Source organism: Acinonyx jubatus, chromosome B3, assembly GCF_027475565.1.
Source record: "Acinonyx jubatus isolate Ajub_Pintada_27869175 chromosome B3, VMU_Ajub_asm_v1.0, whole genome shotgun sequence".
In the NCBI taxonomy this organism is placed as follows: Eukaryota; Metazoa; Chordata; class Mammalia; order Carnivora; family Felidae; genus Acinonyx; species Acinonyx jubatus.
The window spans coordinates 107,008,463-107,024,968 of NC_069386.1; the positions used below are offsets into that span (position 1 = coordinate 107,008,463).

Consider the following 16,506-nt stretch of genomic DNA (forward strand, 5'->3'; position numbering starts at 1 on the left):
TTTCAGAATTTCAGCTCTCAGTCCTGCCGATGGTGAAAATTTTAAGCCTTGAGCTTGAGTTTTAATTTTAAGCCTTATTATTTAAGCTCTCTGATACAATCACAACTAACCAAATCATCATCATGACCAGAGCCGAGATCAACAGTTGGATACCTAACAGACTGAGCCACCCAGGTGCTCCTGAATAAATAAACATTTAAAAAATTAAATTAAAGTAAAATAATAAATAAAATAAAATATTGTGAAAATTAACCATGTCATGGGCTATCAGTATTTTATTTTCCACTGGTAATGAGTGGTGATTTGCTCAAGTTCATTCAGATTGTTATTTTTGATATTTTGTCCCCAAGAGGGGTGCCTGGGTGGCTCAGTCGGTTAGGCAACCAACTTCACTCAGGTCATGATCTCATAGATCGTGAGTTCAAGCCCCGCATCGGGCTCTGTGCTGATAGCTCAGAGCCTGGAGCCTGCCTCAGATTCTGTGTCTCCCTCTCTCTCTGCCTCTCCCCCACTCACATTCTCTCTCTCTCCTTGGAGAGTAAATAAACATTAAAAAAAATTTTTTTAATTAAAAAAATATTTTTCCCCAAGAGCAAAATAACAGTATCTACTCAGGTAGCAAAAATATTTGCATTAGGTATTTAAAGCAGAGAGAATTGAATAGAGGGAAACTATTAAAATGTGTGAAAAGGACTGGAGGAGCAGAAGGAAGAAAAGATATCACCCTGAAATCAGTAAACTGCTGCCACTTCTGTAATGGAACCCGTTTTCATGTGCTTTCTAGCATTTCTAAAGAGTGCTACTACTGCCAGAGCTAGAATCCAGGGAGAACTGGCCTGCTGGAGTAAGTGCACAGCCTTCTGGTCTACACTATTCTTAAAATCAACAGCTACTAGGGCAACTGCCAATGCTTTCAGAGGCAGAGTCAGAATTATTCTTTCTTTCTCACACTTTAAAATCTTCTATCAGTGACTCCTTTTTGGCAGAATTTAATAAGAATCCAGCTGCCAAAGAGTCAGAAAATATAGGTTGCAGAGACCCAGGGCCAGGAATTTGAAGCAGAGGAGAGAAAAACAGGCATAAAACTGGTAGATAATAGATAAATAACCAAAGATAACTAGGTAGAAAGATAGATCCTGGGATGTTGGTGGCATTGAGGAGTTGCCTTTAACAACTCTTAGCTATTCTATTTCATGAAAAATGAAATAAAATTCCGATTTGTTAAACAACTATTTGTATTCTCTGCTGCATTCAGCTGATTACTACCCCTCCCTAACACAGAGTTTGGTAGGAGGAAGTAGGATGCCATCACATGGAATTAACTTAGCAGGACCTTGTGATGGAGGACATAACTATTGTAGACTAAAAAACTGATGACCTTTGCTATGTGGTGGTAAAACATTTGGCCAATTTTTTTGCCTGTTGTACCTTGAAACACAAGTCGTGTTCCTCTTAAGGCTGCAGTGTTAGGGGACATGGCAGGAATTCTGTATTTTTTGGTGTATGCTGATTATTTCTTGTCAGTTTCTGCAAGAATGCTTTGATAAAGACCTATGAACTCAAACTGGACCTCACTAGTCAGAAAGTTAAGATGGAAAGACATATGGCACTGCTAAGAGAGATGTTTTCTGACCCTGCCCACAAGCTAGATTAAAGGAGAGTGTCATAATTTGGAATGTAATAGATTTGAAAAAGTCAATTGTGGGGTTTTGTTTTGTTTTGTTTTGTTTTGTTTTGTTTTGTTTTGTTTTGTTGCAAACAGAAGAGTTCTAAACTATAGCAGCAAAGCTGCATGTGTAGTAATAGATGAGGCTTGATGCCCCAGGCCTTTCCCATGTACCTCCTTTAAATAAGTTAGAGGGCAGAGTTTTGACCAGGACCTGCATTAAAAAAATACATTTTATATTGCAACCAAGCACACATATTCATGTACATAACTAAAACAAATGTTTAGTGAAACCATATATACACTTATTACCTGTGATGCTATCTGGTATTTTGTATTCTAATCCATCCCATCCATTCTGTTTATTCTCAAAACTGCTGACCATGACCTTTTCAAATGCCTTCATAATACAGTAATGAAACATTTTTCAAACTACTGGTCTGCATCTTCACAAATCCTATTACATTTTCATTCATGAACCCCATGTCTTCACTTTTCTCTTTGATTATGGCATGTATCTTTCTAACCACCTCCTGGCATCCCCTTCTATTAGTACTTCTTTCTTGTCATCAGAGTTGTCACAGGTGGTTAAATCCAACTCTTCACTTACTCCACACCCACACTTTAGTAGATGAATATGACAGGAGAAATCCCACAACCATGCCAAATGATCTATCAAGCCCAGAAACCTTCCTGCATTTCTCCATCAATCCACTCCACCACTCCCAATAGATGGTTTCATATTTTCTCCTCTTTCCCTGACTTTCAGCACCTTTGCTCCCTATTTCAAGCTCCGTTGGTATAAATTCCTTGTTATTTCACTGAGAAAATGAAAGCAACCAGAAAAGAATGTGAACATGCTTGCACTGCCAGACCTACCAACCCACCTGCATGCACCATGCCTTTCCTTCTTTTATAAGGCATAATGTCAATACCTCCATTCCAGCACTCAGCCTCATCTCCTCTTGCAATTGTCACTTTTCACCTGCACCACCAATTTTTACCTCTCTGCTGAATCATTCCCAAAGTTATATAATGCTCTGTTATCTGTCCCATCCTAATAGAAAATTGTCTTGACCCCACATTCTACCCCAGCTACTACACATTTCCCTGATTCCTATTACAGCAAAACTCTAGAGTTACTATCTCAACTTCTTCCCCTCCCATTATTTTTTGAACCAACTACAAGAAGGCTTTCATCACCACCAGCACACCAAAAAGATGTTATATCAATTTCACTATGGCTTCTTATGCCTCATTTTCTTTAGTCTATGAGCAACCATTCATATATATAATGACTGACTCAATATTTGGCCTCCAGAATACCATTTTCTTTACCTTTCATATCATTTCCTGTTTTTTGTTAGTTACCTTTCCTAATACTAACCCATCTCCTAGACTTCTAAACATTTGTGTGACTTAGGTCTTGGTCTCACATATCTCTTCTGTGTAAGTATTTTAGATTGTTTCATTTAGTCCTGTGAATTTTATTTTATTTTATTTTTAAGTGTATTTATTTATTTTGAGAGAGATAGAGACAGCATGAGAGACAGAGAGAGAGGGAGAGAGAGAGAGATCCAGGGAGAGAGAGAGATCCAGAGCAGATCCATGCTGCCAGAGCAGAGCCAGACATCGGGCTCAAACTCACCAAACTGTGAGATCATGGCCTGAGACTAAACCAAGATTTAGATGCTCAACTGACTGAGCCACCCAGGGGCCCCATCATTTAGCCCCATGGATTTTAACAGTATCACCTTGATGATACTGAGTATGTATCTTGAGCACCAATTTCTATCCTAAACTTTAGTCTCAAATATATAAAACTGGCTAGTTGACATCTTCACTCCACTCTGCTCCTATTAAGACTCTCAAACTTGATATGCCTTCAACTGAACTCTTTATTCATCTCAAGCCCGCCTCTCCCCCAGAATTTCCAGTCTCAGAAAATGGAAATCACTTTCTTCTAGTCATTCAGGCCCACATCCTTGACTTTACTCTACTATTGTCACATTGATTCACACTCTGTATTGCACCTTTAAGCAAATCACATGTGCTCTTCTTTCTAAATATTTTCAGAATCTTATCAGTTATTATTTTTTTATTATTCATTAATTTTTGAGAGAGAGAGACAGAGCATGAGTGAGGAAGGGGCAGAGAGAGACAGAGACCCAGAATCTGAAGCAAGCTCCAGCCTCTGAGCTGTCAGCACAGAGCCCAATGAGAGGCTTGAACCCATGAGCTGTGAGATCGTGACCTGAGCCATAGTCGGACACTTAACCAACTGAGCCACCCAGATGCCCCTGATCAGTTATTTTTAATTCTGCTGCTACCACCTGTTTCAAGACACCATTTCTTGCCTGGACTACTAAAACACACACACACACACACACACACACACACACACACACACACATATATGTATATAATGTTTATATTAATACATACATATATAAACACATATGTGTGTGTATGTGTGTGTATCCCTGTTTCCATGGCTTGTTTTCTTTATTCATTTGTTGAAATTATTAGATACTGGTGAAAGAATAGACACACAAACCAATGGGATAGCATACAGATTCAAGAAATGGACCCACACAAGTATGGCCAACTGATTTTCTATAAAGGTGCTAAGGCAGGTCAATGGAAAAGAGAGAATCATTTCAACAAATGGTGCTGAAATAACTGGACATCCATAAACAGCAGTAATAAAACCAAACAAACTTCAAACCTCCAACTGATATAAAAATTAAAATGAATCACAGATCCAAATGTAAATATAACTCTATAAAACCTTTAGAATAAAACTTTTATAACCTTGGATTAGGCAAATAGGTCTTGGACATGACAACAAAAGTATGATCCATAAAAGGAAACAGTGATCTATTAGACTTTATCAAATTTCAAAATGTTGCTCTACGGACACTGGAAGAGAATGAAAAAAAAAAAGCTACCACAGAGAGAATGACACTGGAAGAGAATTAAAAAATTAAGCTATCACAGAGAGAAAATACTTACAAATCACATATTTTGACAAAGGATTTGTATCTAGAATACATGAAGCACTCTCAAAGCTTAAGAATGAGGACAAAAAAAAAAAAGACACCCAACCTAATTTAAAAAAACAGGCAAATAGAGATGCCCTTTAATGGGCTTTCCCAAAAGCTTAACTCTAAATTTTTGACTTCGATCTCTTTGGCTGGAACTGGATATCATGTCCCCATAACTCTCCTTGGGGAGAGGGGAATATTTTACTTAATCATTTTACCACCATGAAGCTGCATAGAACCAGTGTTTCTCTGCTGCATAAAACTAGTGTTATGTTCATATATAATAGGAGTGCCATTGACCCTTTATATACATTTAATTAGAAAAATTATGTTGGAACTGAAGAAGCTATTTTGCAAACTTGATACAAGAACATGTAGCAAACGCCACATGTTAAGTCATTGGATTGTGAGTCATAAATAAGTTCATACACATGAAAGTTGCTAACCATGTAAGTGTTCAAGAATGTTAGTGGTATTATTACTGTTACTATGGTTATTTATTTTTGTATTCCCAGTTCCTAAAGAAATTCCTAAAATAAAGTTTAGTATTCAATTCTTGTTGAGTGTTTCAATGAATTATTTTTGTCGTGATTGTGACTTTACAGTTTACTAGACTGATCTTTCTAGGAACTAGTCTTCTGGTTCTGATCTTGCAACCCGACTTGCTCAGATGGGCCCCTAACACATAAATAGGTGGTTCTATTGTATATCACTACCCTCACCACTCACCTTTACTGAGGGCTTCTTACATAGGCATTAAGCTGTTCTAGATTCAACTTACTTAGATTTGGATTTTAGTGGTTACCAAATTATATGTGTGTATAATTTATTTATTGTAAATCCTATCCATTAATTATTCAATGATTGTTTTAATTCTTGAGCACTTTCAAAATCCTGTTTTTAGTATATAGATAATAGTGACTATGTACACACAACTCCTATGATGCTTTTAATAATGAGTGAAGTATCGAGGAACCTGGGTGGATTAGTCAGCTGAGCGTCCCTCTTCGGCTCAGGTTATGATCTCACGGCTCATGAGTCCGAGCTGCACAGTGGGCTCACTGTTGTCAGCCTGTGAGTGCAGAGCCCACATTGGATCCTCTGTCCCCCTTTCTGCCCCTCTCATGCTTGCACTCTCCCAAAAGTAAATACAAGAAAAATTTATAAAAATAATAATGAGTGAAGTATCTCTACATTCTATATACTTGTTTTCAAAATACTCTCTTGATAGTATGATTTTTTGAGAGGTAATTATTTTTCCATTTATTGCTTAAACATCAAATTGGTGATTTATCTTGAAGTTTTGAATGCTTTTTTCCCAAAAATATATGTCAGGCAACCTAAAACTAACAGCCATTTGTCCTCACAGAAATAATAAAAAAAATTTAGAACCCTTGCTGTTTTACTTTTTGAAACACATCATTCATCTTTGAGTTCCATAACTATATCATAAATTGCCATTAGATTGCTAGAAAATTTCTGTGAAATACAAATGATTCTCCTGGTTATTCTCCAACTCATATAAATATTTTAAAGATTCTGATGAGTTGAGAAATCTTTGAATTTTAAAATTAACCTCATCTGTGACATCCTGGCCTCAACCTCACTGCTAACATACATTGTTTGTAAAACATGCAACAAATGAATTTTACATATAGTTCTATCTCCATAGTGTTTGCCCTGGAATCTTTTTCTTACTCCATCAAAGAAAGTGCTCCATAATGTTTACTTTTACACACTCCTCCATTCAAAAAAAATGTGTTTATTAGATGTAGAAAACAGTAGTAGTGGTTGTTAGCATTCATTTCTTCTCTGTTTCTTGGGCACACAGGAAACTATACTTCTTTCCATCTTGCAATTAGTGAAGCCATCAACTAATTCTGGCCAATGGATTGCAAATGGAAGTGACCAGAATAATTTCCTGCCCAAGGCAGTAAAAAGTCCATGCATGAAGATCCAGCCCATTCTTTACCTGCAACAGTAACCTGGCAGCCTTGTCTTGTGATGGGGCATAAAAATGGAAGCACCTTGGATCTCTAGGCCATTGCTTAGGAGATAGCACCCTGGGGAAAAGGCCAATAGAGCCATAAAAGACCTAGTGTGACCAAGACTGTTGATATATTAGGACATTGCAATTTTGAATTAATCTGTTACCAAATTATAGCACAACTTCTCCTCATAAGCACATTAAATAATCCATTTTATGGCAAGACTGTATAATCTCCTGTACCTTTTTCCCTTCAGTAGTCATTAGTGAAAAAGAATCTTTAAAAAATGCCTTAAGCTGAGAGATGTTTAAAAAAATACTTTTACTTTTATCCAATGCTATAGCCATTCTCCCACACTGAATAATTTATTCAAATAATATCTCCTCCAAATCTATATCAGCAATGTATCCCTCCATGAATCTTCCAATAGTACTTGATGACAGAGGCATGCATTTTGGTTTATCACTGTATTATCTTTCATGTCATTTCAGCCAACATTACTATGGCAACAAAACACACATTTTCCTTTTGAGATCTCTTTGGATGAGAAAACTTCAAAATAAAGTTCTGAATATTTATCAAATTTACTGAAAAATTTAAAGTCATGGACTGAGAATCTCATGAACTTAAATGGTAATAAAGAAAAAGTTATAGAGGTGTGTTTTCACATTCTGGATGCTTGGCACTTATATATTTTAAATTCTGGGTGTTTTCAGGCAAACCATGATGGTTTCATGTTAGCATCTCAAGATCCCATATATACTTCAGATGAGGTCATCCTTGAGTCTTTTAGATAATTTCAAGATGTTTTGTCTGAACTTTAATCTTCTTGGATTGTGATCATTTCAATCACAGAATGTGTGTGATAATGAATTTGTGTAGTTTGTGTTGCTTTAATTATTACTAATATTTTCATATCATGGTTTCCTTGTAAGAATCATTTTATTTTCTTTTTTTATTTCAATTTTGGTTAATTAACATACAGTGCAATACTGGTTTCAAGAGTGGAATTCATTGATTCATCACGTACATACAACACCGAGTGCTCATCAGAACAAATGCCCTCCTTTGTACTCATCACCTATCAAGCTCATCACCCACCCACCTCCCTCTGTCAACCCATAGTTTGTTTTCTGTCATTAAGAGTCTCTTGTGGTTTGTTTCCATTTCATAAGAATCGTTTTTAAAGCACTTGTGTTTTATGTGACGTTTCATTAAGTTATAATTAGATAATATAACCCATAAATCTACATGACCAAGAACATGTAAGTTTAAATGCAAGCAATACACTGAAATTGAACAAGTGAATAAAAGTGCCATAAAAGCCTTCTGTGTTGGTGGGACTCCCATACCTTCTGAGAGGTACCTCCATGGCAAAGAATGAAAGGTGATTCAACAGGCATTATTACAACCTCCCTTTTCCCTCAACCCTTCAATTTCCTCTAATATAGGTAGGGGGAGCAAGATAAATCAATCCTAATATCCTTCTTTTTCTAGGGTGGCCATGTGACACTGTTCTAACCAGTGAGATATATCCCAAGTGTCCCTGCAGAAAGTATTCATTCTAAGGCAACGCCTTGCTGGAAGGACTTTCACTTTTGGTCTTTCCTTTTATTTCAGCTTGGAACACAAAAGCAATGCTTGAAGGAGCAGTAGCCATCTTGCCTGAGGCTGAGAGTCTTCAAGTACCAACTAGTAAGTGAGAAAATGTGGACCAAGGTCCAGAAATGTCTGATTCTCAAACCAAAATGCTCCAACCCCTGTGGTATGCCACTCACCATAGCTGGGATGAAATGAAATTCATGGGAGGGAGAGGATTTTAGATGAAAGGAAAAAAACAAACAAACCACATAGCAATGGAGAGTTAAAAATGGTAAACTAGGTAAGACAATAAGATTTCAGGAGAATAAGGAATCTCCACAGCACAGAGCAGAAAAAGGAACTGATGTCCCCAGGAAGTAGGGTGTTTTGACGCAGCATCTTTAATATTAGTTATGATCACACATAAATCAACTTTGTAGAATTGATTCGAATTGTTGGTGAAGGTGTAATAAAAATGGAGATTGTTCAATGCTCTGTATACTGCAGCATTTGTTGGAAGGCAGTGAGGTAGGTAAAGAAATGGATTGTTAACATATTTTGACATTTTGGCAAGCTTCTTCTACTTGTCTGAAAAGTAAAATTTCAAATGTCCTAGCATTAGATCCCTGGATAGGAGCCTGTTTTATACATTGGTTTTTTCTTGGATAAAGCTCGTTTTGTTTTCATTTTTTCCCATTTTGTGCCAAGAGTTTTTTCTTACCATAAACAGGATTAGTAAACATTTAACACTATAGTACTACCCCTGAAAAATAATTAAACTGTTGGGCCTCATTGCTAGAATTTACATTTTCAGAAGAGGCTTTTTTTCTATTGTACAAGTCTTGTACTTCAGAGATACTCATGGGAACAGACTTAATGTTTTTGAAAGTTAATTATACTGATTTGAATAGAACAGGGGTTCATAAACAAAATTAGTGAGAAATAAAACTTGAAGGTCAGTTGGGACCAGCCTGTGGTCTAATTGGTCTAACTGAAGAGGTCCTAGAGTTGAAGAGGACCATGGAGTTCAGGGTGGGGATTTGGTGATGTCAGTCTCGGAAGAAAAATGGAAAGATTTGTAGCTTATTCAACAAATATTTGTTGAAAATATACAGCTGTATCAGACATTTGCATTTTTTATATAAGGAATTAAGCTTAAGTGTCCCATACCTTACTGAGTGTGACTAAAATCTTGTTTTTAGTAAGTCTGCAACCAACTCCTAAAAATCCCCTGTACGTGAGCAGTGAAGACCAGAAACTGACGCTCTGTTCTCCCAAATCAAGTCCATAATGAGGAGAAGTAGGGTGAGCAAGTCTCGCTGTGGAAAATTCCCTGTCATTAGTTTCATGAAACTGGATCTTGAGCACTGCTAATAGGAGCACCATTGCCGGCCGGAATATCACAGCACACAGGTAGATTTTGAAAGGCATCCAAACTGAAAACCTCTTAGGAATTTGGAGCTGGGAATTAGCACTTGGTGTTATATGCTGACACGCACTCAGACCTGGTTGGGATGTGCTCCTCTGCTGCCTCTTCCATTTTGTCAAATCCCTGGAGTCTGTGCCAGATGTCAAAGAGGAAAACAGAGATGGAACAGGCATTTCTGTAATCCCATTACGATAGTTTAAACCAGTGGATCTACTTGGAGTGCAAGCTCCAGAAAATTTAAAGAATTCTCATTTCCCTTTGCTCTATCTAGACGTTTCTCAACCTTGGCACTGTTAACATTTGGTAACAATTCTTTGTGGAGGGGGCTGTGTGTGCACTGTAGGGTGTTTACCGGCATCCCTGGCCTCTACTCACTTGAAGCAAGTAGCACTCCCCAGTCCTGCCAATCAAAACTGTTCACCGATACTGCTAAATGTCCCCTAGAGATAAAATTGCCCTCCCTTCACGTCTTCCCAGTTGAGAACCATCGTTCTATTCAGAGATTCAACCTATGCTGAAATATTCCAAATGACTCAGGGGTTGGTCCACAATATCACATAGAACACAGGAGTCATGTAGAACAAGGGCTCAGAAAAAGCCATTCTGTTTGACAGTTGGGGGATGAAGAGGCATAATTCTGGCAGAGAGAGAGGAATGTAGACTACAGGGCTTGAGAGAGAGAGAGAGACATGATTTTTTTAAAGTAGAAATTGCTTTTCTGCAAGTTGGCATGAAGGGAGACATGCAGGCTGATACTTGGCAGGGTTTAGTTGCCTTACTGTAAGGTGTAGTGAACAAATAGATGTGTGTATGTTTGTTTAACTGAGGTCTTTTTTCCCCCTTCAAGATAGAGACAGCTGAGCAGGCTTGGAGTTAGAAAAGAGTTAATAGAAAGCAAACTGAAGGCAGATAGAAAAAAGGAGACAGAAGGTGGAAGCAGAAACACAGGGAGATAGAAGGTGTCCTGGGAGGAGAATAATGACGATGAAGACAGAATAACACAGCTGGGAGAATTTGGTATCCAGAACTAGGCTGTGTGACTTTAAATCCCAGGTCCATCGTTTATGAGATGTGTGACCTTAGAGATTTTTTTTAAATCTCTTGACCTTTGTTTTCTTATCTGCAGAATGGGGATCATGATGATTTCCATCCTTGAAGGTTGCCAAGCTGTGAAGCACAGGACCTGTGCTAACTAGATGTAGCTATAGAACAGTACGGAGGGTACAGTAGGACACTGAAGGCACACATTCCTTATGTGTGATGGCTTCTGCAGTGGCTGGGAGAGTCTTTTGCAGTCCAGGTGCGGTGGTTGACAGAAGATGTGGGCCTGGCCCAGCAGACACAATTGAAAGGAGAGGAGAGGAGAAGATCAAAAGGCTTAATCAAACCACAGACTCAGACTGAACCCCTAATCAGCAGTTCTCTTAATGAGTAATGTGGATCTGGGTGAATGCAGAAGAGAAATGTAGTGGCTAATTTGCCTGAAGCCTTGGCAAGCAAGAGAGATGACAGGTAGGGAGCCATAGAAAGTGTGGGAATTGGGTCACCATGGCCATCATCTTAGCAGGAGAGCAAGGAGTAATGTTGCATGAATCTGTGGTCTAGGTGATGTCCAGATGGCCAACACATTTGTTCTCCTTGGGGGTGGGGCTTTGTGCTATAATCCCAACCTTTAAAATAGCATCTTTTCCATGTAAGTGCCCAATAAATATCCATTGAGTAAACAGAAGAATTGAAGAATAAATGAGGGAGCTCGTAGCCTTTTTTTTGATGTGAAGTCTTCTTTCAAACCTTTTAAATCTGTATAGCAATTAAATTTTACTTTTTATGGCCATTTACAAATTGTGTTGGTCAATTTTATATATCAACTCAACTGTGCAGGTATTTGGTCAAAAATTATTCTAGGTGTCTGCGAGGATGTTTTTGGATGAGATTAGCACTTGAATTGGTAGACTGAGTGAACTGGATTGCCCTCATTAATGCGAGTGACCCTCTTCTACTCAATTGAAGGCCTGAATAGAACAAACAGGCTGACCCTCCTGTGAGCAAAAAGGAACTAACTCCTCCTGCCTGACCAATTGGGCAAAGGAAGCATGGCATAAAGTAAGGAAAGAGGGGCGCCTGGGTGGCTCAGTTGGTTAAGCATCTGACTTTGGCTCAGGTCATGATCTCGCAGTCCATGAGTTCGAGCCCCGTGTCGGGCTCTGTGCTGACAGCTCAGAGCCTGGAGCCTGTTTCAGATTCTGTGTCTCCCTCTCTCTCTGACCTTCCCCCATTCATGCTCTGTCTCTCTCTGTCTCAAAAATAAATAAACGTTAAAAAAAATAAAAAAATAAAATAAAATAAAATAAAATAAAATAAAATAAAATAAAGTAAGGAAAGAGATGTAGGCAAGTGCCAGACGTTCAGGGCCATGAAAGGCCATGATACAGTGGGTTTTATTCTCAGCATAATTAGGAGGACACAGGAGAGGAATTATCTGGACTGTTTTTGAAAGAACTTTCTATGGCCGTGACACTTGAATTGCTGCTTGACATGCATTATTTCAATCAGTCTTCATGTTCATCCTATGGAGCAGTGATTAATACTTTCCCCACTTCACAGATGAGGAGAATGAAACTCAGAAAGTGAATGCACAACTACTATCTACAAAGTAACAATTGTTATACATCAGTGTAAACAGTGGGTGTTTCTGTGGTCTACTATTGGTGCAATGATTGTGATTAAGTCAAGTCCAAACACGATCAAAGTACTTTTCTGAACCATTACATTGAATGAAGTTTTATAGATTTGCTTTACAGAGTTTCTTATACTCGCATTTAAGATTATTTTCTGGTTCTCCTTTCAAGAATTATTTGAAAAGTGAATTTTGACTAAGAATTTGAGTTAATACTATTACTGAATCAATGCTGGCTGTGAAGGTCATGGTAAACATATCCAACTTCTATATTGTTTCTGTAAGGCTTTGTGTGTGTGTGTGTATATATATAATGGAGCATACAATAGCTTACATATTATCTTAGGTTGCAGCAGATACTTAATTACTGCAGTCAAACAATGCCCTTAATCTGATGTGTTTTTCATACCTACTTATGTCAGTAGGCAATAAAAATACAATATGCCCTACAATTAGTTACAATACAAGTAATGTTTGTGATAGCATTTACAATTTGATGACTTTAATAATGATTTGGTCTTTTTTGTTCCAGTGTAGTGAATCTGTTACAGATCTTATTCATGTTGATATTTTACTGTTCAAAGCTTACAGTATTCTCACTATTGGAGTGGTGAAAAGCATTTGGGGTGAAAATCAGCAAATTGGCAAGTAAAATCTCACCAGTGGGATTAGGTTATAAGATTTACTACCTGCAACCTCTTTAGCTCAGATATTTTAACTATTCAGTGGATAATTATAATTCCTTTCTCATGATATTCTTACACTTTTGCTGTTGTGATCTGCTTCACTTTCATTTCTTAACTAAACTAGTTTTCTGTGGGCTCAACTTAGACACTTTTCCATCTCAAAATAAAACCAATTTTGAAATTTGACAAGGAAGACAACGGAAACTTGAAATATAATGAAATAATCCACCAGTGATTTCTCAGAAGTAGAATGACTATTTGTGTGGACAACATTTCTCTCTGAGTCCCCTGAATCATTGAGCTTGGCCACATCCCAATTTTTTCTTTCAGAAAAAAAAAGGAAGAAAGGAAAAACTTGGGATGACTAGCTAAGCAAAACACGGGCTGTTTAAAGATTAAAGAAGCACAAAGGATATTTCAGGAAGGGCAGTCAACTGGAAGTGTGGAGTCCTAAACTATCGGCTTGTTGGATCAGAAAGCTGTAGCAATTTAAACTTCACAAGATAAAATAAAATTAAAGCAGTCTTCCTCTGCATGTGCATGTGCGTGTGTGTGTGCGTGTGCGTGTGTGTGTGTGTGTGTGTGTATATACACATTGTGCCTTTTACCCTTATTTTAAAGAAATTTTTCAAGATGTTCATGTTTGATCAGATACCTTCCACAGCCACAGTGGCTCAGTGAGAAAAAGAAAAAAACCACTAAGCATATTAAAATGTATAACGATTTACTCCTACTGATTTTATTAGCTGAGCATCTCATGTGTATGTTTGCTCCTCATTCAGCTCAATAGATTTCTTTTTTCAAGCCTGCATTTTACCTCTACCTCAAGTGGGGCAGAATGCCTCTGAGGTGAAGACAGAATGCCTCTGAGGTGAACTCCTCAGACTCCCAGGTCACCCCAGTGAAGGAATGCTTTTATTTCTTGCACAAGCTTTAAAAAAATCTGCTTATTAAGCCTAAGAGATCAGAATATTGTCCTTAAAAAGCCCTGAAATAGGACACCCTACATCACATTTGCTCTCCTGATCTCCCTTGGAGAAAAAAAAAAGAACACATCAAATGCCTTTTTTTTCCCCAAATCAAGCAGAGTAGGGTTAAGGAAAAAATAGTGACTGCTATTCTGACCAGAACTTGGAGACTTTCTTTGACTACCTTATTCTGCCCATATTGTAGCTACTGTAGAAATTAAAACATCTATATATTTGGGATCAGTTTTAGAGGAAAGAAGTGTCTACTTATAGTTTCTTTGCCACTAAACATTAAGATATAAGAAGTCCCATAGCTTAAAGTATCAAATAATGGTACAAAAACATTATAAACTGAGTCAAAACAGTTGCTGTAACTAGATCAGAGAAGTTTACTTTGAAAGATCAGATCAATAAATATATTGCTTATTTTCAAGGTAGTATTAAGAGTCACAACCATCATTTCCCTATTTTCCTTACACACTGGACATTTGCCACCACTGATTACTAACAGCCCTTTTTAAAACCATTTAATGCATTGATAGATTGTTAACATATATTTTATGTTTGCAAATTACTTAATGCATTGTTGCAGGGCCTTGATATTACCTGTGCCTAGCACCTGGTAATACTTTCTTTGAAGGCTAATGGAGCAAAAAGATGGAATTCAATTACATAGAAATATAATGAAGAGAGAAGAAAGGAAAAAATGTATTTATTGGAATAACATCTGATGGTCTTATCATTTTGACATGTATTTTAGGGGTTTTCTAATTGTTAGATTCTCAGTCATTGTATTAAGTTACACAATCTTTACCTATTCTTGGCCCCCCAAAATCTTTTACTTGTGACTTCAAATATAGCTTAGAACTGTAGTCCTGCTATTCATGTTGCAATCTAATCAGGACCCACATTGGATGACCAAGCAAAAATCCTGAAGGCAATGAGAAGGGACACAAACACCCATGAGTACCAAATTGCCTTGGGCTCCGCTCCGGGAATGGCCAGCAAAGCTTTGCACAATTCGTTGCTCCATTAATGAATCTTGATGGATTTCTGGCATGGAAAATAAGGATTCCTTTTCTAGAAGTATTTATTGTCCACTAGTAACTTGTTCTGTTTCTCTATGATAAATGTCTCACTTTGAAAGGAAGCTACCTATGCAGCTTCCAAAATCTTCTGTTCGTCAATATATTTGCTAGCAAAACTCTTGTTGATTGAGAAAGTGCAAATATTAAGACTGAACAATTCAAATTTCTTTCAATGAATCAATAAACTTAGAGACTTTCTTATGAATATGAAGCATCTCACATGGAAATGAGAGCTTCTATTTAGGTGGGCCTTAAACTTTTTGAAGCAATTTACATTTTATTCAACTTGATTCTTACATCAGTCAAGACAAGATAGCTTTTGTTGTAATGACAGACCACTCTAGAATATCATTGACTGAAAACAACAAAGGCATATTTGTTGCTCATGCTACTTGTTTATCATGGGTCATCTGGAGGGGGAGTCTTGCTCTATATCATTCACACTCAGGATCCTAGGCTAAGGGAGCTCTATCTCTGTGCCTTCCTGACTGCAAAAATGGAGAAAAGGGGTCATGGTGAATGATGTACTGACTCTTAAAGTATCTGCTAGAAAGTGACTTGTGATACTTCTGTTCAGAAGATATGGACCAAAGCAAGTCATGTGATCCCTCCTAACTTCAAGACAAGGGAGGAAGTTGAATCTGGCTCTGTGTCTAGAAAGAACAACTTGAATGCTTGGAAGAAACCAATGGCTACCCTACCCCTCTTCACAGCCTTATGGGAAAATATACCCAGTAAGGCAAGACATGGAGGCCAGGCCCATTTTCTAAAGGTGAAATTTAAAGAAAGAATGGGTAGTTACCTACATGTGGCAACTCTATTTTTGTTCATAACTGTCTTATCCTCATCATACCACAATGCCTGTAATTTTCATTCTTCCCTTCTTTAGACTAATCAATGCCTTGCTTAAAAGGACACTAACTTTCTACCATCAAGAGACGATGGGAGGGCGCTCTTCAAGATGGACATGAAAAACATTCATGACGTGAGGATCAAACAATTAAGTAGTGTACCTCCAGGCTGACTGTGCTAGCAGAGGTTTCTGGATTGCAGGGTGGGATGTGGTCACATCGGGGGGATAGGGATTCAGAGGCTCTTTTTACTGAAAGGACAATCTGCATATATTTCCTGGCATAGAACCTCTGGAGACATTTTTACAAATAATACACTGTGAGGGAGCTAAATTACACATCCATCCCTTAAGTTATAATATTTCTTAGAATTGTTTAATTTAAAAAGCAAAGTAAGAATTAGATGATGCATTTAAACTGTGAATTTTACGAAAATACAATGAGAATTTCCTTGAAATTGCTATGCTAAGCCCAGCCAAGCAATTGACCATTCTAGTGAAGGTCAATTTGGAGTACTGAAATTCA

General features: G+C 37.6%; 1 long non-coding RNA gene across 1 annotated transcript in view; it reads left to right on the forward strand.

The window, feature by feature from the left end:
* The window catches only part of LOC128316052 (uncharacterized), a 110,887-nt gene that overhangs the window by 48,749 nt on the left and 45,632 nt on the right, over positions 1–16,506 (forward strand). The window contains exon 2 of the long non-coding RNA XR_008299449.1: positions 8,322–8,396. This is a non-coding gene — a long non-coding RNA (uncharacterized LOC128316052). The remainder of the gene's footprint in view (positions 1–8,321; positions 8,397–16,506) is intronic.